The sequence below is a fragment of the Tachyglossus aculeatus genome, chromosome 9 (genome assembly GCF_015852505.1).
Source record: "Tachyglossus aculeatus isolate mTacAcu1 chromosome 9, mTacAcu1.pri, whole genome shotgun sequence".
Taxonomy (NCBI): Eukaryota; Metazoa; Chordata; class Mammalia; order Monotremata; family Tachyglossidae; genus Tachyglossus; species Tachyglossus aculeatus.
Genome location: NC_052074.1, coordinates 42,331,816 through 42,354,239, shown reverse-complemented (window position 1 = coordinate 42,354,239; position 22,424 = coordinate 42,331,816). Strand labels below are relative to the sequence as shown.

The 22,424-nt window shown below is 48.0% G+C and overlaps 1 protein-coding gene across 2 annotated transcripts in view; it reads right to left on the bottom strand.

The window, feature by feature from the left end:
- Positions 1-14,625, bottom strand: part of LYPD6B (LY6/PLAUR domain containing 6B) — a 77,434-nt gene extending 62,809 nt beyond the window's left edge. Inside the window, exon 1 of one of the 2 annotated variants that reach the window (XM_038751655.1) lies at positions 14,580-14,625. The gene's annotated coding sequence lies outside the window, so the exon portion shown is untranslated. The remainder of the gene's footprint in view (positions 1-14,579) is intronic. The other variant, XM_038751654.1, reaches the window with a different exon arrangement.
- Positions 14,626-22,424: the final 7,799 nt, after the last annotated feature.

Below are 22,424 nucleotides of genomic sequence, written 5' to 3'. Positions count from 1 at the left end.
ATTTTCCAAGTTCCCCACGAGAAGCCGCGTGGCCTAGTGGATAGAGTTGGAGCTTAAGCGTGGCTCAGTGGAAAGAGCCCGGGCTTCGGAGTCAGGGGTCATGGGTTCAAATCCCGGCTCCGCCACTTGTCAGCTGTCTGACTTTGGGCAAGTCACTTCACTTCTCTGGGCCTCAGTTACCTCATCTGTAAAATGGGGATTAAGACTGTGAGCCCCACGTGGGACAACCTGATCTCCTTGTAAACTCCCCAGCACTTAGAACAGTGCTTTGCACATAGTAATCGCTTAATAAATGCCATTATTATTATTATTATTAAGCATCAGAAGGACCTGGGTTCTAATCCTGGCTCTGCCACTTGTCCGCTGGGTGACCCTGCTTCACCTCACTGGGCCTCAGTATCCTCAACTGCAAAATGGGTATCAAGATTGTGAGTCCCACGTGGGACAGGGACTGCGTCCTTTGTGATTTGCTTGCATCCACCCCAGCGCTTAGTACGGTGCCCGGCATATAGCAAGCGCTTAACAAATGCCACAATTATTATTATTACATGCTCACAACCTCAATTCCAAAGTCCAGTTGCGCCGAAGTCCATTCTTCAGGGCAAGGCAGAGAGGCGGCCCATCCTCTATCTTTGAGGAGATTTTCTAGACTGTGAGCCCACTGTTGGGTAGAGACCGTCTCTATATGTTGCCAACTTGTACTTCCCAAGTGCTCTGCACATAGTAAGCGCTCAAAAAAATACAATTAAATGAATGAATGAATGAATGAAAGAATTCCAGGCCCTCCAGGATCATCATCAATCGCATTTATTGAGCGCTTACTGTGTGCAGAGCACTGTACTAAGCGCTTGGGAAGTACAAATTGGCAACATACAGAGACAGTCCCTACCCAACAGTGGGCTACCAGTCTAAAGGGATGGCAGGTGCCCTCTCTCAAGGCCTTACCCGCTTCTCCCCAGCCCAAAATCTGCATCCCACAAGGAAAGCGGGCACAGCACAACACGGCTTTAGCTCCCACGCTTCAGCCACAAAGAGGATGGAGGGGGAAGAGGCAAGCCAACCTGGTGAGTCCATTAACCTCCACCCCAAAGCATGAGGCTTGATGCCTATTCATTTGCATCCCCATAACGATGGAAGCCTCATTATCCCTCTCCAGCCCTGACTCAGTGCCAGCCCAGCTAGGGCACCGCTGCATCAGGAACTGAGTAGCGACACGTCTGTTCTTGCAGAAACCCTTTTCGATTTGCGGGGTTTTTTTTTCCTTCCCCCAAGTGTAACCACTTTTGAAGCCAGAGGAAGAGTTTGGGGGTGTCCTGGGCGCTCCACAGGGCGTGTTTCCGGGTTTGTTTCGGTGTCGGTTTTCTGTAGGGGGTGGAGCAGACAGAGGCTTATCCAGGAACAGGCCAACACAAAATGCTTCCTCTTCTAGGTGCGCTGGAGCTGTGTTTAAATCGCAATGTTGGGGTTGCCCTAGCGTGGCTCAGTGGAAAGAGCCCAGGCTTTGGAGTCAGAGATCAGGGGTTCAAATCTCTGCTCCGCCAATTGTCAGCTGTGTGACTCTGGGCAAGTCACAACTTCTCTGTGCCTCAGTTCCCTCATCTGTAAAATGGGGATTAAGACTGTGAGCCCCATGTGGGACAGCCTGATTACCTTGTATTCCCCCTCCGGCGCTTAGAACAGTGCTTGGCACATAGTAAGCGCTTAACAAATATGAAAATTAGTATTATTATCCCTGCACCCCTGTCTTGAGGCTGCCAGTGGGGAAGGTGGACCAGACCCAACAGTAGTAATGGTACTTACTAGACCCCTACTGTCCTAAGTGCTTGGGAAATTGCAAGGCAAAAGTCACGTTCCCTGCCCACAAGGTGCTTATGTATTTCTTGTTATTATTCAAAATTATTTTCCATATTAATAATAATAATAGTAATGGCATTTGTTAAGCGCTTACTATGTGCAGAGCACTGTTCTAAGCGCTGGGGGGGGGGGGTTACAAGGTGATCAGTTACCTTATCTGTAAAATGGGAATTAAGCCTGTGAGCCCCACGTGGGACAACGTGATCACCTTGTATCCTCCCCAGCACTTAGAACAGTGCTTTGCACATAGTAAGCGCTTAGCAAATGCCATTATTATTATTATTATTAATATTATTATTACAAGGCGATCAGGTTGTCCCACGTGGGGCTCACAGTCTTAATCCCCATTTTACAGATGAGGTAACTGAGGCTCAGAGAAGTTAAGCGACTTGCCCAAGGTCACACAGCAGACATGTGGGGGAATCGGGATTCGAACCCATGACCTCTGACTCCAAAGCCCGGGATCTTTCCACTAAGCCACGCTGCTCCTCTAATTATTAATAATAGCATAATAATAATGTGCCAAGCACTGAATTAGATACTGGGGTGAAGGATCACCAGATCTGCCCAACGCAGGGCTGCCAGTCTAACGGGGAAGGAGATCAAGCTTTTCATTCCCGTTTTACGGATGAGGAAACCGAGGCCCAGAGAAGTTCAGGGACTTGCCCAAGGTCACCCAGCATCAAATTCCAAAGCCGGAATTAGAATCCAGGTCCCCTGATTCCCAGGCCAGGGCTCTTTCCACCAGGCCATGCTGCTCCTCAACCTGTACTAAGCAACTAAGCGGGGGTGCGGGGGTGCATGTGTGTTTTCAGGGGGAGGAGGAAGGGTCCCAGCAGAAGATGGAGATAAAGAGATGAAACACCCCCTGCAAGCATCACTGGGAATGACTGGAATCACTGGGAATTGGCGAGCCTCTACCCTGAAACGTCAGGGCAGAGAATTTAGCCCACTGTTGGGTAGGGACCATCTCTATATGTTGCCAACTTGTACTTCCCAAGCGCTTAGTACAGTGCTCTGCACACAGTAAGCGCTTAATAAATACGATTGAATGAATTAATGAATGAGAACTTGGGTGGAGGAACTGATTTTTGGAGAAGCAGCGCGGCTCAGTGGAAAGAGCACCGGCTTTGGAGTCAGAGGTAGTGGGTTCAAATCCCGGCTCCGCCACTTGTCAGCTGTGTGACTTTGGGCAAGTCACTTCACTTCTCCATGCCTCAGTTACCTCATCTGTAAAATGGGGATTAGGACTGTGAGCCCCCTGTGGGACAACCTGATCGCCTTGTAATAATAATAATAATAATAATAATAATAATAATGGCATTTGCTAAGCGCTTACTATGTGCAAAGCACTGTTCTAAGTGCTGGGGAGGATACAAGGTGATCACGTTGTCCCACGTGGGGCTCACAGGCTTAATCCCCACTTTACAGATAAGGTAACTGAGGCACAGAGACGTTAAGCGACTTGCCCAAAGTCACAGAGTTAAGTGGCCTCCCCAGTGCTTAGAACAGTGCTTTGCACATAGTAAGCACTTAATAAATACCGTGATTATTATTATTGTTATTATAGTGCAAGTGGCTTGCACGGTGCCACTGAACCACTGTCAACAGCTGTGAGCCCACTGTTGGGTAGGGACCGTCTCTATATGTTGCCAACTTGTACTTCCCAAGCGCTTAGTACAGTGCTCTGCACACAGTAAGTGCTCAATAAATACGATTGAATGAATGAATGAACAGTTGGAGGGCAAACAGCTTGGCTAGGAAAGTAGAAATGGGGGTGTTATTCCATTCCCTACGTAACCAGCCCCCGTCCCCAAAAAACACCCCTTCTCCCCTCAGTTCGGAGGCCTTCCTTCCACCCACTTCTCTCAGAGAGACATGGGGTCCGCTAAGGACCCTGCACCTCTCCAGATTCCCCTTGTCTCTTGGTCCCCTTGGTCCTGGAGTGAAGGACCACAGGGAATGTCACTCCATTGATTTCCTGGGAGTGGCTCTGCTTGCATTGGGATTGAAAACGTTATGTGCCTGGGAACTAGGTAAAATCGAAGAACCCCATAAAAACCGAAGCCAAAGGTGGAGTGTGGGAAACCAGACACGACTGAACAAACAGCCTAACCTGCACAAACACGGCAGTCCCTTTCTGTTTCCCCTGCGATTCAATTAACCGAAGGAGCGAACACCAACAAAATCAAATAAAAATGTACTCTCTCCTCACCCCACCTACACACACAGATCGTCCCCCAAACAAGAAGGCTAGAGATCCCCACATTTTTAGAGCAACTTTATTCAATCTGGGGGTTTTTTAGACCAGTCTCCGTCCTGTTTCGGCCTGCTTCAGACCGTTTGGAACCTGAAGTGCTCTTTGAGAGGCAGACTCCACTTTGGGAATACTTAGAAGCTTCACCGTAAGCGGAACCGGAAAGAGGGCACGAGTCGATGCTTATTCCAAAGACACTCAATCAGTTAATTGTATTTGTTGAGCGCTTCCCGTGTGCAATACGACAGAGTTGGTAGACACGTGCCCACGAGGAGCTCACAGTTTAAGGGGGGGATAGTAGTTTGAATAAATTACAAATACGTACAAAAGTGCTGTGGGGTGAAGGGTTGGGTGAATAAAGGGTGCAAATCCAAGTGCAAAGATAATGCAGAAGGGAGTGGGAGAAGAAATGAGGGTTTAGTCAGGGAAAGCCTCTTGGAGGAGATGTGTTTTTCATAAGATTTTGTACGTGGGGAGAGTGATCGTTGTCGGATATGAAAGGAGAGGGAATTCCGGGCCATAGGCAGGATGCGGGTAAGGGGTTGCCGGTGTGATAGTTGTGATTGAGATACGGTGAATAGGTTGGCAATCAATCAATCAATCTTTCAACCAACAGGATTGATTGACCAACTGCCTGTGATACCACTAGGGAGAATTGCAATAGAACTAGGAGACACAATCTCTGTCCTCAAGGAGCTTAGAGAAGCAGCGTGGCTCAGTGGAAAGAGCCCGGGCTTGGGAGTCAGAGGTCATGGGTTCTAATCCTGACTCCGCCGCTTGTCAGCTGCGGGACCTTGGGCAAGTCACTTCTCTGTGCCTCATTCCCTCATCTGTAAAATGGGCATTAAGACTGAGATCCCCACGTGGGACAACCTGATTATCTTGTATCTCCCCCAGCGCTTAGAACAGCGCTTGGCATATAGTAAGAGCTTGACAAATACCAACATTATTATTATTATAATCCGGGAGGGGACACCGCAATCATTCTGAGCCAGATTCCGGGCTAGGAGTGCTAAAGAGAAGCAGCGCGGCTCAGTGGAAAGAGCGTGGGCTTTGGAGTCAGAGGTCATGGGTTCAAATCCTGGCTCCACCAATTGTCAGCTGTGTGACTTTGGGCAAGCCACTTAACTTCCTGTGCCTCAGTGACCTCATCTGTAAAATGGGGATTAAGACTGTGAGCCCCCCGTGGGACAACCTGATCACTTAGTAACCTTCCCAGTGCTTAGAACAGTGCTTTGCACATAGTAAGCCTTCATAAATGCCATTATTATTATTATTATTATTATTATTATTAATAATAAAGAAAAGCTCTTGGGCAATTTCCACTCCAAGAGAGACTGCTCCATTTCTGACTGCTCTCCCCCCACATTCGGCCGGTCCCCTCTCCTCTCTCCCCGCTTTCACTCTGGTCACAGCGCACCACTCATGAGCCTCCAGGGCAGAGGAAACTGAGTTTGTTTTGTTTTATGGTATCTGTTAAACTATGTGTCAAGCACTGTTCTAAGCGCTGGGGTATATGCGAGTTTATCAGGCCGGATGCAGCCCCTGTCCCACACGGGGCTTGGAGTCTAAATAAGAGTCGAAGGGGCACTCAGCGTGGCCGAGCCGAGGAGTCTAGGATCTATGTCCAGTCCCTTTCTATGTCACCTTTCCAGAAGGGCACAATAAGCATCCACCACCTGACCCATTTGGTTCCGAGTCTCGGCACCCTCGCCAGGACAACCTCACTATGTGACTTCCCGGCAGTCTGTGCCCCTGTTATCACGTCACAGCCTGGAAGGAGATGCCCGGCAGAACAGCGAGGTGCCCAAATCCAGCAAGTTTCTTTGTTCGCTTTTTTTTTTTAACGGTATATGTTAAGTGCTTACTCTGTGCCAGGCTGGGGTAGATACGAGGGAAGCAGGTTGGACACAGTCCACGTCTCACATGGGGCTCACAGTCTGAATCCCCACTTTACGGATGAGGGAACTGAGGCACAGAAAAGTGAAGTGACTTGTCCAAGGTCACGGGGCAGAGAAGTGGTGGAGCCGGGATTAGAACGTAGATTCTTCTGATTCCCAGGCCCGGGCTCTAGCCACTAGGCCGCATGGATTCATTCATTCAATCGTGTTTATTGAGTGCTTACTGTGTGCAGAGCACTATGCTAAGCGCTTGGGAAGTACAATTCAGCAACAAATACAGACAATCCCTGTCCACAGCGGGCTCACACGGCCACCCAAGCATTTACCTCGGGCTCACCTAGGTTCACACTGGGAAAGAACAGGCAGCACCCAGTGACTGGATATCTGCATTTGGTGCCCACCTGGGAACTACTTATGAGTACAGGCAATCAATCAATCGGATTTGGTGAGCGCTTACTGTGTGCAGAGCACTATGCTAAGCGCTTGGGAAGTACAATTCAGCAACAAATAGAGACAATCCCTGTCCACAGCGGGCTCACACAGCCGCCCAAGCACTTCCCTCGGGCTCACCTAAGTTCACACTGGGCAAGAACAGGAAGAACCCAGTGACTGGATATCTTCATTTGGTGCCCACCTGGGAACTACTTCTTTGTACAGGCAATCAATCATATTTAGTGAGCGCTTACTGTGTGCAGAGGACTGTACTAAGCACTTGGGAGAGTACAATATACCAGAAACGGTGGTTATGTTCCCTGCCCACCGTAGGCTTACACCTAGACTGGAAGCCCCACATGGGACAGGGACTGTGTCCAACCTGATTAGCTTGTATTAATCGTATCTATCAGTACAATGCCTGGCACATAGTAAGTGCTTAACAAATACCATTAAAAACATTATCTGCATTCAGAAACTTCTCCATGCTTCAGTTCCCCCATCTGTAAATTGGGGATTCCATACCTGGTCTCCCTCCTACTTAGACTCTGAGCCCCATGTGGGTCCTGATTATCTGTATCTAATGCAGCGCTCGGCACCTATGGCTCACTGGAAAGAGCCCGGGCTTTGGAGTCGGAGGTCATGGGTTCGAATCCCAGCGCCGCCACATGTCTGCTGTGTGCCCTTGGGCAGGTCACTTCACTTCTCTGAGCCTCAGCTACCTCATCTGTAAAACGGGGATTAAGACTGTGAGCCCCCCGTGGGACAACCTGATCACCTTGTACCCCCCCCAGCGCTTAGAACAGCGCTTTGCACATAGTAAGCGCTTAATAAATGCCATAATTATTATTATTATTAACAAATACCACAATTATGATTATCATTAGATGCCAGCTGCAGATAATCAAAGCAATATGCAATCCACACCCACTTCTCCTCCTTCAATATCAGCTCCAATCTCCTTTTCCAGTACTTACCCACCCTAACTTAGCCCAACCCCAGACCTGCCTGGCAGTTGACTAAAGCTCAGAGAGGGGGAAGAGAGAAAGCCACGGAGCAGTCGCTCGGATCCCGAAGGGTGGGAGCCTGAGGAAAACTATGGCATCAGTGCACAGCAGCAGCAGGAATGGAGAGAGAAGAGACGACGGCAGCCCGAAGTGAGGATTCAATCATTCGATCGTATTTACTGAGCACTTACTGTGTGCGGAGCAGTGAACTCGGCGCTTCGGAGAGCACAGTACCACAATAAAACAGCCACGTTCCCTGCCCACATCGCGCTTACAGTCTAGGGGGGGGGAGTGAGATGGACAGAAGGGCAAACAGAGGATGGAGAAGAGACTTTCCTTGAGACATAGCTGGGTGGCACCAACTGCCCCAGGGATACCCAGCAGGTGAGGTTGGAAAACCTCTCCGAAGTCAACGTGGATAATCCAGTGTGGAAAATCGGGAGCCTCCTGTAAAAATCATTAGCGAAGCAGCACGGCCTAGTGGAGCGAGCACAGGCCCGGGAATCTGAGGGCCTGGGTTCTAATCCCAACCCCACCTGCTGTGTGACCCTGGGCAAGGCACTTTACTTCTCTGGTCTTCTAGACTGCGAGCCCACTGTTGGGTAGGGACCGTCTCTATATGTTGCCAACTTGTACTGCCCAAGTGCTTAGTACAGTGCTCTGCACACAGTAAGCGCTCAATACAATTGAATGAATGAATGAATGGTCCTCAGTTCCCTCATCTGTAAAATGGGGATTCAAAACGTGTTCTCCCTCCTTCTTAGATGCGAGCCCCCTACGGGGACCCGATTATCTTCTATCTTCATACCACAGTTATTATTATTATCAGAAGCCACATATTCAGCCTCATATTCATATGAGAAGCAGTGTGGCTCAGTGGAAAGAGCCCGGGCTTTGGAGTCAGAGGTCACGGGTTCAAATCCCAGCTCTGCCAATTGTCAGCTGGGTGACTCTGGGCAGGTCGCTTCACTTCTCTGGGCCTCAGTGACCTCATCTGTAAAATAGGGATTAAGACTGTGGGCCCCATGTGGGACAACCTTGATTACCTTGTATCCCCCCGAGCGCTTAGAACAGTTTTTGGCACATAGCGCTTAACAAACACCAAATTATTATTATATTCAGGAGGAATCTTGTTGAATCCTTTTTAGAAATGCTGCTACCAGGTCTGATTTTTGTAAGTAAACCGTGAGCTCCCTGCGGGCAAGAAATATGTCCGATGCTTTTATTGTGCTTTTCCAAGCACCCAATAATGTGTGCTACATTCAATAGGTACTCCATCGATCAATCAATGGTATTTATTGAGTGCTTGCTGTGTGCAGAGCACTGTACTAAGCACTTGAGAGAGTACGATACAATGGAGTTGGTAGATATGTTCGCTGCCCACGAGGAACTTACAGTGGAAAGAGGGAGACAGATACTATGTACTAGAAGCAGCGTGGATTAGTAGAAAGAGCATGTGCTTGGGAATCAGAGGTCATGGGTTCAAATTCCGCCTCTACCTGAGTGACTTTGGGCAAGTCACTTCACTTCTCTGGGCCTCAGGTATCTCATCTCTAAAATGGGGACTATGACTGTGAGACCCATGTGGAACAACCTGATAACCCTGTATTCATTCATTCATTCAATCATATTTATTGAGTGCTTACTGTGTGCAGAGCACTGTACTAAGCACTTGGGAAGTCCAAGTTGGCAACATATAGAGACAGTCCCTACCCAACAGTGGGCTCACAGTCTAGAAGGGGGAGACAGAGAACAAAACATATTAACAAAATAAAATAAATAGAATAGATATGTACAAGTAAAATAAATAGAGTAATAAATACGTACAAACCCAATACTATTAGCTTTAAAATTATTTTTAGTGAATCTCAGACTTATGAGCCTAACTAATCCGTCCCAAATGATTGCAGAACACATTGCCCCTAACATCTAGAGAGTTTGAGTGTCCCCACCCACGGAGCCCCAGCCTGGGACCCCGGAGAAGATCATTCTTTCAATCGTATTTATTGAGCGCTTACTGTGTGCAGAACACTGTACTAAGCGCTTGGAAAGTACAAATCGGCAACAGATAGAGACAATCCCTACCCAACAACAGGATTACAGCCCAGAAGGGGGGAGACAGACAACAAAACAAGTAGACAGGCATCAATAGCATCAAAATAGATAAATAGAATTATAGCTAGATACACATCATTAATAAAATAAATAGAATAATAAATATGTGCAAATATATACAAGTGCTGTGGGGAGGGAAAGGGGGTAGGGCAGAGGGAGGGAGTGGGGGCGATGGGGAGGGGAGGAGGAGGAGAGGAAAAAGGGGGCTCAGTCTGGGAAGGCCTCCCGGAGGAGGTGAGCTCTCAGGAGGGCTTTGAAGGGGGGAAGAGCCGAGAAGCAGCCTAGAAATCAGAAGGAGCAGAGTTCTAATCCCAGCTCGGCGGTGTGACCTTGGTCAAGTGTTTTAATGTCTCTGTGCCTCGGTTCCCTCACCAGTAAAATGGGGATCAACACTGTGAGCCCCATAAGGTACATGGACTGTGTCCAATTTGATGGACACAGCATATCTGCCTCAGCGTTCAGTACGGAGCCTGGCACGTAGTGAGTGCTTATCAAATACTGTGACAAAAAGGTGGCCAGTTGGAGCGTCTCTGGAGACATTGACTGACTTGGGCACTGGAGAAGGCTGGGGAAATGGGGAGGGATGGATACAAGATGAACGGCGTGGCTTCGTGGAAAGAGCCTGGACTTAGAAGTCAGAGGTCGTGGGTTCTAATTCCGCCTCTGCCACTTGTCAGCTGTGTGACCCTGGGCAAGTCACTTCACTTCTCTGAGCCTCAGTGACCCCATCTATAAAATGGGGAAGAAGACTTTGAGCCCCACCTGGGACAACCTGATTACCTTGTATCTACCCCAGCGCTTAGAACAGTGCTTGGAACAGAGTGAGCACTTAACAAATAACATAACTTCTCTGGGCCTCAGTTACCTCATCTGTACTTTATTACTCTATTTATTTTATTACTCTATTTATTTATTTTACTTGTACATATCTATTCTATTTATTTTATTTTGTTAGTATGTTTGGTTTTGTTCTCTGTCTCCCCTTTTAGACTGTGAGCCCACTGTTGGGTAGGGACTGTCTCTATATGTTGCCAACTTGTACTTCCCAAGCGCTTAGTACAGTGCTCTGCACACAGTAAGCGCTCAATAAATACGATTGATGATGATGATGATGATGATCTGTAAAATGTGGATTAAAACTGTGAACACCCCCCGCCATGGGACAACCTGATCACCTTGTATTCCTTCCCACCCCCACCCCCAGCACTTAGAACAGTGCTTTACACATAGTAAGCGCTTAACAAATGCCATTATTATTATTATTATAGTAATTATTATTATTATTATAGTATATTATCCAGGCACGTGGTTCATAATAATAGTGATGGTATTTGTTAGTTGCTCACTTTGTGCCAAGCACTGTTCTAAGCACTGGTGCAGATCCAAAGTGATCAGGTTGCCCACCTGGGGCTCACAGTCTTCATCCCCATTTTACAGATGGGGTCACTAAAGCCCAGAGAAGTGTAGTGACTTACCCAAGGTCACACAGCAGACAAGTGGCGGAGTTTAGATTCGAACCCAACTCAGATCCTTCTGATTCCCCAACCTGGGCTTTGAACTTTGCCACTAGAGAAGCAGAATGGCTAAGTGGAAAGAGCCCGGGCTTGGGAGTCAGAGGTGGTGGGTTCTAATCCCACCTCCGCCACTTGTCAGCTGGGTGACTTTGGGCAAGTCCCTTCCCTTAAGTGACCTCCTCTGGAAAATGGGGATGAAGACTGTGAGCCCCACGGGAGACAACCTGATCATCTTGCATCTACCCCAGCGCTCAGACCAGCGCTAAGCACATTGTAGGTGCTTTAGCGACTACCATCATGATTTTTTTTCATTTATTCATTCTTCAATCGTATTTATGGAGCGCTTACTGTGTGCAGAGCATTGTTCTAAGCGCTTGGGAAGTACAAGTCGGCAACAGATAGGGAAGCAGCGTGGCTCAGCGGAAAGAGCCCGGGCTTGGGAGTCAGAGGTCATGGGTTCTAATCCCCACTCCGCCACTTGTCAGCTGGGTGACTTTGGGCAAATCACTTCACTTCTTTGGGCCTCGGTTACCTCATCTGGAAAATGGGGATGAAGACTGTGAGCCCCCCGTGGGACAACGTGATCACCCTGTATCCTCCCCAGCACTTAGAACAGTGCTTTGCACATAGTAAGAGCTTAACAAATCAGCAGGTGGAGACAATCCCTACCCAACAACTGGCTAAATAGCCCAGAAGGGGGTAGGCAGCCAACAAAACAAGTAGACAGGCATCAATACCGTCAGAATCAATAGAATTAGAGCTAGATACAAATCATTGATAAAATAAATAGATATTTATTCTATTCGAGACGGTCCCTGCCCAACAACGGACTCACAGCCCAGAAAGGGGGAGGCAGACAACAACCCAGAAAGTAGACGGGCCTCAATACAGTCAGAATCAATAGAATTAGAGCTAGATACAAATCATTGATAAAATAAATAGATATTTATTCTACTCGAGACGGTCCCTGCCCAACAACGGGCTCACAGCCCAGAAAGGGGGAGGCAGACAACAACCCAGAAAGTAGACGGGCCTCAATACCGTCAGAATCAATAGAATTAGAGCTAGATACAAATCACTGATAAAATAAATAGATATTTATTCTATTCGAGATGGTCCCTGCCCAACAACGGGCTCACAGCCCAGAAAGGGGGAGTCAGACAACTGCACAGAAAGTAGACGGGCCTCAATACCATCAGAATCAATAGAATTAGGGCTAGATACAAATCACTGATAAAATAATAAATAGATATTTATTCTATTCGAGACGGTCCCTGCCCAACAACGGGCTCACAGCCCAGAAAGGGGGAGTCAGACAACTACACAGAAAGTAGATGGGCCTCAATACCATCAGAATCAATAGAGTTATAAGCGCTTAGTACAATGCTCTGCACACAGTAAGTGCTCAATAAATGCGATTGAATGAATGAATGGATAAAATAAATAGATATTGATTCTATTCGAGACGGTCTCTGCCCAGCAACGGGCTCCCAGCCCAGAAAGGGGTAGTCAGACAACTACCCAGAAACTAGACGCGCCTCAATACCATCAGAATCAATAGAATTAGAGCTAGATACAAATCACTGATAAAATAAATAGATATTTATTCTATTCGAGACGGTCCCTGCCCAACAACGGGCTCACAGCCCAGAAAGGGGGAGTCAGACGACAACCCAGAAAGTAGACGGGCCCCAATACCATCAGAATCAATAGAATTAGAGCTAGATACAAATCACTGATAAAATAATAAATAGATATTTATTCTATTCGAGACGGTCCCTGCCCAACAACGGGCTCACAGCCCAGAAAGGAGGAGTCAGACGATAACCCAGAAAGTAGACGGGCCTCAATACCGTCAGAATCAATAGAATTAGAGCTAGATACAAATCACTGATAAAATAATAAATAGATATTTATTCTATTCGAGACGGTCCCTGCCCAACAACGGGCTCACAGCCCAGAAAGGGGGAGTCAGACGACAACCCAGAAAGTAGACGGGCCTCAATACCGTCAGAATCAATAGAATTAGAGCTAGATACACATCACTGATAAAATAATAAATAGATATTTATTCTATTCGAGACGGTCCCTGCCCAACAACGGGCTCACAGCCCAGAAAGGGGGAGTCAGACGACAACCCAGAAAGTAGACGGGCCTCAATACCGTCAGAATCAATAGAATTAGAGCTAGATACACATCACTGATAAAATAATAAATAGATATTTATTCTATTCGAGACGGTCCCTGCCCAACAACGGGATCACAGCCCAGAAAGGGGGAGTCAGACGACAACCCAGAAAGTAGACGGGCCTCAATACCGTCAGAATCAATAGAATTAGAGCTAGATACACATCACTGATAAAATAAATAGATATTTATTCTGTTCGAGACGGTCCCTGCCCAACAACGGGCTCACAGCTCAGAAAGGGGGAGTCAGACAACAACAACATATTTATTCTATTTATTTTATCCTGTTAATATGTTTCGTTGTCTGTCTCCCCCTCCTAGACTGTGAGCCCACTGTTGGGTAGGGACCGTCTCTAGATGTTGCCAACTTGGACTTCCCAAGCGCTTAGTACAGTGGTCTGCACTCAGTAAGCGGTCAATAAATACGATTGAATGAAAAAGGGGGAGTCAGACAACAACACGGAAAAAGTCAGACAACTTCACAGAAAGTAGACGGGCCTCAATGCCATCAGAATCAATAGAATGAGAGCTAAGATACACATCATTAATAAAAGAAATAGATCATCAGTATGTCCAAATAAAAGAACCGGGGGGCCGCCAGGAGGGCAGAGAGGGCCCCAACCCGGTGGCACCGACCATCGCCCCCCTTACCTGCCCCCTGAAGCCCTGCCTCGCCCAAGCGCTTAGCACAGTGCTGTGCACACAGTAAGCGCTCACTAGAGAAGCAGCGTGGCTCAGTGGAAAGAGCCCGGGCTCTGGAGTCGGAGGTCATTCCTTCATTCAATCGTATTTATTGAGCGCTTACTGTGTGCAGAGCACTGTACTAAGCGCTTGGGAAGTCCAAGTTGGCAACCTTAAGAGACGGTCCCTACCCAACAGTGGGCTCACAGCCTAGAAGGGGGAGACAGAGACCAAAACAAAGCATGTTAACAAAATAAAATGATTAGAATGAATAGGCACAAATAAAATAAATAAATAGAATGAGGAGCGGCGTGGCTCAGTGGAAAGAGCCCGGGCTTTGGAGGCAGAGGTCAGGGGTTCAAATCCCGGCTCCGCCAACTGCCAGCTGGGTGACTCCGGGCAAGTCACTGAACGTCTCTGGACCTCAGTTCCCTCATCTGGAAAATGGGGATGAAGACTGGGAGCCCCCCACCGTGGGGCCACCTGATCGCCTCGTAGCCTCCCCAGCGCTTAGAACAGTGCTTGGCACATAGTAAGCGCTTAATAAATGCTATTATCACTATTATTAGAGACGACTGAGCGACCGAAGCGTGGGGCGGGGGCTGCTCCCTCCGGCCCCCCGCGCACCCACCTGCAGCATCCCGGGCCGGGATCGGGATGGGGATGGGGAAGAGGGGATGGGGATTGGGAAGAGGGGATGGGGATTGGGAAGGGGGGGTGGGGATGGGACGGTGAAGGGCTCCGCTGCCCGTCCCGACACGGTGAGGGAGCCGAGGAGGAGGAGGGGCCTAGGAATGATGGACGGGCCTGGGGAACCGGGAGGAGGAGGAGGAGCCGGGGGTAGAGGCTCAGTGGCAAAGAGCCCGGGTTTTGGAGTCCCAGGTCACGGGTTCGAATCCCACCCCCTCCAATCATCAGCTGGGTGACCTTGCACCTGTACATACGTTTGGACGTATTATCACTCTATGTATTGATTTATAATAATAATAATAATGGCATTTATTAAGCGCTTACTACGTGCAAATCACTGTTCTAAGCGCTGGGGAGGTTACAATGACGATGATGGCACTTATTAAGCGCTTACTATGTGCAAAGCACTGTTCTAAGCGCTGGGGCAGATACAAGGTGATTAGGTTGTCCCACATGGGGCTCACAGCCTTCATCCCCATTTTACAGATGAGGGAACTGAGGCCCAGAGAAGTGAAGTGACTTGCCCAAAGTCACACAGCTGACAATTGGCGGAGCCGGGATTTGAACCCGTGACCTCTGACTCCAAAGCCCGGGCTCTTTTCCACTGAGCCAGGCTGCTTCTCACGGGGGGCTCACAGTCTTAATCCCCATTTTCCAGGTGAGGTCACTGAGAAGTGAAGTGACTTACCCAAAGTCACCCAGCTGACAATTGGCGGAGGCGGAATTTGAACCCATGACCTCTGACTCCAAAGCCCGGGCTCTTTCCACTGAGCCACGTTGCTTCTCTGTTCTCACAGTTCCCTCGTCTATAAAATGGGGATGAAGACTGTGAGCCCCCCGTGGGACAACTTGATCACTTTGTAACCTCCCCGGCACTTAGAACAGTGCTTGGCACGTAGCAAGCGCTTAATAAATGCCATCATTATTATTATTATTATCTAGAGACGGTCCCTACCCAACAAGGGGCTCACAGTCTAGAAGCTGGAGAAAGACAACGACACAAAACATGGGGACAGGTGTCAATACAGTCAGAATAAATAGAATTATGCTACATACACACCATTAATAAAATAGAGTAATAAATATGTACAAATATACACGAGTGCTGTGGGGAGGGAAAGGAGGTAGGGCAGAGGGAGGGAGTGTAGTACAGTGCTCTGCACACAGTAAGCACTCAATAAATGCAATTGGCTGAGTGACTGCCGAGCATGGTACTTAGAAAAATGTATAATACAGTTGTAGGTAGAATAGCGGAGGAGCATACGCCTTCAAGAAGCAGCGTGGCTTAGTGGCTTGGGAGTCAGAGGTCGTGGGTTCTAATCCTGGTCCGCCACTTGCCTGCTGTGTGACTTTGGGCAAGCCACTTAACTTCTCTGAGCCTCAGTTAAATCCTCTGTAAAATGGGGATGAAGGCTGTGAGCCCCACCTGGGGCAACTTGATTACCTTGGACCTATCGCGGCACTTAGAACACTGTATGGCATAATTATTATTACTCCGGGGCTTAGAGCAGTGCTTGGCACATAGTAAGTGCTTAACAAATACCATCATTATTATCACCTTCACATTTCCTTTCTCTTTATTAACACCAAGTGCTTAGTACAGTCCACTGCACACAGAAAGTGCTCACTAAATGCAATTGGCTGACTGGCCTGGATCGATAAATCGTATTTATTGATACGATAATTCGATAAATCGTATTTACTGAACGCTTACTGTGTACACAGTACACAGTGCACTATAAGGAGAAGCAGCGTGGCTCAATGGAAAGAGCGCGGGCTTTGGAGTCAGAGGTCATGGGTTCAAATCCCAGCTCTGCCAATTGTCAGCTGTGTGACTTTGGGCAAGTCACTTCACTTCTCCGGGCCTCAGTTACCTCATCTATAAAATGGGGATTAAGACTGTGAGCCTCCTGTGGGACAACCTGATCACTTTGTAACCTGAACAGTGCTTTGCACATAGTAAGCGCTTAATAAATGCCATTATTATTATTATCGCTATTAGGAGAGTACAAAATAACATTCCCTGCCCACGGCTTCTGGGTGTCTTAAAATATCTCACCACTCACCAGGCTGTCACTCACAGGATGCATTTTCACGGTAATCCATTAGCCGCTGAGTGCACACCTGGGGAAGTCATGTGGGCATCTTCAAATCCCGCAAACACACACCTGCATCCCACAGATAGAAAATGCAGAGAAATTTCATCACCAGAAGATGTGAGGGCTCAAACTTCTAACCGGTCGGAGGTGGGTTGGGAAAAATCACCCACGATGAGGTCGACAGTGGATGATTTGGAGGAGACGGTGTGGGATGTTGGGTGGTCCTTCTGTAAGCAATAAGGATGGATTTCCGGGATTTCCACATCACTCTTCCGAGCATCCTGTCGCCATAGAGACATGGGCTCAGGGGGTTCTAATCCTTGTCTTCTGGGTGACCTTAAGCAAGTCACTTCACTTCTCTGGGCCTCAGTTACCTCATCTGTAAAGTGGGGATTGCAACGGTGAGCCCCCCTGTGGGACAGGGACTGCGTCCAACCCAATTTTCTTTTATCCATCCCAGCGCTTTAGTACGGTTCCTGACGCATATTAAGCGCTTAACAAATACCACAATTATTATTATTATTATTAGAATCATTGGCTGGGTGGACCATTGGTTTGACCAAGTAATGGAGAAGCAGCGTGGCTCAGTGGAAAGAGCCCGGGCTTTGGAGTCAGAGGTCATGGGTTCAAATCCCAGCTCCGCCAATTGTCAGCTGTGTGACTTTGGGCAAGTCACTTCACTTCTCTGGGCCTCAGTTCCCTCCTCTGTAAAATGGGGATGAAGACTGTGAACCCCCCGATGGGACAACCTGATCACCTTGCAACCTCCCCAGCGCTTAGAACAGTGCTTTGCACATAGTAAGCGCTTAACAAATGTCATTATTATTATTACTGCTCACGATCTGATGATGATAAAGAGAAATCAAGGCAGGGAAGCTTCAGTGTGGCTTTGTTGGTGGCGGGAGGAGAGGCATATATATCCGGTTCCTGCTGAGGGAAGATATTCCCAGGGCTACCCCTCATCCTCCACTTCGATTTAAACAGCAGATGGGCCCCAGGCACAGGCGTCGGGAGGAGATATCCCCACCCAAAGTTTCGACAAGGGATCGGATAAGGAAAACTGTGATATCTTTGTCAGGGGATGGCGATGTCACTCATCCCAGAGTATTCTGAAATTGTTTGGATTATCGGGGCAGAAACCGGAGCAGGAAAGCTCCCAGGATGTCAAGGGATCTTGCTGGGATCAGAGAACCTAGGATTCTAATCCCAGCTCTCCCTATTTCCTGCTGTGTGATCTTGGGCAAGTCACAACTTATCCGTGCCTGTTTCCTCATCTGTACAATGGGGATTCAGTGCTTGTTTTCCCTCCTACTTAGACTGGGAGACTCATGTGGGATAGGGGCTGTGCTAAATTTGATTGTCTAGTAGCTAGTCCAAGTCTTAGTATTCATTTATTCATCCAGTCGTATTTATTAAGCGCTTACTGTGTGCAGAGCACTGTACTAAGCGCTTGGGAAAGTACAACACAACAAAAAAGAGTGACAATCTCTACCCACAATGATATTTGTGACATTTAAGTGCTTACTCTGTGTCAAGCGCTGTACTAAGTGCTAGGGTGATAATAAGAATGGCATTTATTAAGCGCTTACTATGTGCAAAGCACTGTTCTAAGCGCCGGGGAGGTTACATGGTGATCAGGTTGTCCTGGGGGGCTCACACTCTTCATCCCCATTTTATAGATGAGGGAACTGAGGCCCAGAGAAGTGAAGTGACTTGCCCAAAGTCACACAGCTGACAATTGGCAGAGCCTGGATTTGAACCCATGACCTCTGACTCCAAAACCTGGGGGGCTCTTTCCACTGAGCCGCGCTGCTTCTCCAGTAGATACAAGATATCCGGTCCCACGTGGGGCTCACAGTCTGAGTAGGAGGGAAAAGGGGTATTGAATCCCCTTTTTGCAGATTAGGGAACTGAGGCACAGAGAGGTGAGGTGACTAGTCCAAGGCCACACAGCAGAGAGGTGGCAGAGCTGAGATTAGCAGCATGGCTCCGTGGAAAGAGCCCGGGCTTTGGAGTCCGGTCATGGGTTCAAATCCCAGCTCCCCACTTGTCACTTGTGTGACTTTGGGCAAGTCGCTTCACTTCTCTGGGCTTCAGTTCCCTCATCTGTAAAATGGGGATGAAGACTGTGAGCCCCCCCCGTGGGACAACCTGATTACTTTGTAACCTCCCCGGCGCTTAGAACAGTGCTTTGCACTTAGTAAGCGCTCAATCAATGCCATTATTATTATTATTATTATTGTTATTATTATTAGAACCCAAGTCCTCTGATTCCCAGGCCCGTGCCCGTGCTCGTTCCACTAGGTCGCCCCCAAAAAAGAGGTCCTTCATGGATCCCCCACTTTTCCACAGCCAACTCAGCTCTGCCCCTAGATGGGCTGATTGGCTCACAGAAGAAGTCACAGGCCCTGGCCAGTCCTGGCAGCCTTCAAGACGTTGACAGGCTAAAATATATTACGAGTAGGAGCAAACACTAGAATATAAAGATATGACCATAAGTGCTAATCACCTCTTCTCCCACTCCCTTGAGGGCCACCTTGACTTGCTCTTTTTATTCATCCCCCCTCCCAGCCCCACAGCACTTATGTATCTACCTGTAATTGTATTTATTTATATTGATAGTATAATAATTGTTAATATGATTATGATATAACATAATTATTATAATGGTTATATTAATAATCATATTGCAGTGTGATGATTATAATTATTATATATTGTGATGATTATAATAAACAATAACTGTTGCCGATTTGTACTTCCCAAGCGCTTTGTACAGTGCTATGCATAAAGTAAGCGCTCAATAAATACGATTGAATGGATGAATGAATTAATGTCTGTCGCCCCCCTCTAGGCTAAGCTCGTTGTAGGCAGGGAATGTGTCCGTTATATTGTCGCATTGTACTCTGCCTGGTGCTTAATACAGTGCTCTGCACACAGTAAGTGCTCAATAAATACTCTCGACTGACTGAGGTAGCACTGAAGTGACAGCGGGATGGGGATATAAAGTGAGAGAATAGAAATGAATCAGAAAAATCCTGATCGGTCATCATCATCGAGAGCACTTGTTGAGCATCTACTGTACGTGGAGCATTACGCACTTGAATAAGTAGGCCCGGTCTCTGCCTTCCAAGTTTCACTGACTAAATCTTTTCTGGTAACTGGATTCCTGGAACTGCCCCTTGGTGATTTCATGGGGAATTAGCAGGAGAGGGAAAACATTTTACAAATGCAAAATGATTTGCAGCCCCCTTTCCCTCACTCCACCTCATTCTTTTCATTGATAACAGGGCAAGATTTACGGCCTCTGTCATGCCTATAGCATTGGCAAAGAAAGCTTCCCTAAATAACCTCTCTCTTTCCCTCCCTCCCCTCTGCGTCACCTCTTCACTTGGGTCACATCCCCTAAGGACTTTCATGTTCACCCCCCACACCCTGCTTACGGTTTTCCAGCGCTTAGAACAGTGCTTTGCATGTAGTAAGCGCTTAATCAATGCCATCGTTATTATGATTATGTCCATATCTTTAAGCTCCATTGCTTCCCCTACCTGTAATTTATTTTAGCGTCTAGACTGAAAGCTCATTGACGGCAGGTATCATTTCTGCTTATTGTTATATTGTACTCTCAAGTGCTTAGTAGAGTGCTTAGTGCAGAGCGCTTAATAAATAAGATTGAACGATTGAATGAGTGGCTCCCGACTCTACCGGACTCTCCCCAGAGCTCAGTACAGCACTCTGCACACAGAAAGCGCTCAATAAATACCACTGGTTGATTAGGTGGCCAGTGTGACCTCACTGAATCATCCAAAGTCACTCCTCATCCCTCCCCGAGACCCAAGACTGAGGGACCAGAAGCCGGCCACGCCCAGACCCTGAACCACCGCCACCCTCCCTCCACCCAGAAATCAGGCACGAGAAACCTCCGGGGGAAATTTAATTCCATTTTATTTTCCACTTGGACAGTTTTCAAATTATACATCATGCAATCCGTCAGCGTATCCGTACGTTTTTAATAGCATTTTAGAATCTGGAAGAGGAATAAACCTTCTCCGTGGGAGTGGCGGGATTCGGGGAGCGGGAGGAGGTTGCATTTACAGATCTCCCATTCAGCATTACGGCACCACGACCCGATGCAAATTTCCATCGTCCCCTGATAGCCCTGAAACAAAGTCTGCCCGCCGTCGGTCGGTCTTTCCCGAAACGAATGCTACCGTACAAATACACCACGCTCCGAAACACACATCCGCAGGACACACTATGCACTTTACAAACTAGACTTGGAAAACTCTACAGATGTCCCATCCCCCGTGTCCGCCCACAATGAAAAGTACTTAAAATGGACACACAATAAGCAATGAGGAAGAGACACAGATGCTCAGCCGGCCTGTGCCCAACGCTTTTTCCCGTCCGAGTCATTGAAGCTGAAAGAAGCGGGATGGAGTCAGGCGATCTCTATGGGACGCTATAGGCAAGACGATCCGAGGACATCCTCTCCTGTCGCAAGGAGACCTGAGTAATTTCCTCCCCCGTTCAAGAAGACGATTCCCCACGGTGCCTTGAGGTTGGAGTCGCTTATGTCCCAAGGTCTGAACTTGGCTTGTTTTCACTGCTCGGCACAGGGAAGAGCTGGTGAAATGTCTTCATCTCTCTGCAGGGAGAAGAACTCTCGGACCCAGGGGGATCTGGCTTCGTCATTCACCTGCCTGGAGGCAGGGGACTGGACCGGTTGACCTCCCCGGCCGTCCCAGTTCTAGGGCTCCGACGAGTCATCCCTCAGGCTTCAGAGGGGGCGAGTCAAAAAAGGTCACCGAGGCCACCATTAGACTCTTTCTTAGCCTTAGTTTCGTAAACTCGCCTCAATCCTCACCTGACTGCTACTCCGCGTCCCTCAGTGGCCGCCAGACTGAAAGAAGAATTGGAGTGTCTGAAGAGATGATGTGTTTGGACGGGATTCATCAGATGCCGAACAGCCCGAACCATTTCATAACCAGCTATGAATTTCCACCTCCGAATCTGGAGTCTCAAGCGGCGTTCCACTAATTTAGAAAAATACTTGCCCTGCATGCAATCTGTCCCGTTGAAAGTGGCTGGAACCACTTTCGACCACCTTGCCACACTCACGAAAGAGAAGTGTGAAGTCACAGCCGATAGAAAATTATACAGAGAGAAGAGGAAAAGGCGTATAAAACAGCAAAATACAGTTTTTACAGTTCAGAAGAGTAGAGGCGTGGTTTCCACAGCGGGTTACAAAAATGTGGAAACTGGTCGTACGGAAACAATAAGGGAAAATCCGCGATTCGAAGTGAAATGAGAATCTTTGCAAAAACAATTCCATTCCCCGACTCTCAAGCGGCGTTGAGCGCCTCAGAGGGTTAAAAGGCATGCCAACGTGGTTTTCGATTCTTTCCATAGGATTCGTCCCTGGGGTTAGTTTCAAAGCTCGTTTGGAGATCCCATAAAGATCGGGGCTAGTGAACTGACTGGCTGATCAGTGCTAGCGGGAAGACCCTTATGAAAATTCAAAACCAGCTTTCCCAGGGGGAATGAGCAGGGCTTGCTGCGGGCTCCCTCTCAAGCCAAAGGAGAGATGACTTAAGGGACGGGCGAGGGCACTCTCCTCCCTCCCAGCTTCCTGGCCCAGGAGGACCGGGAGAGACAGTGGGGATGACTCCACGCAAACCATCACC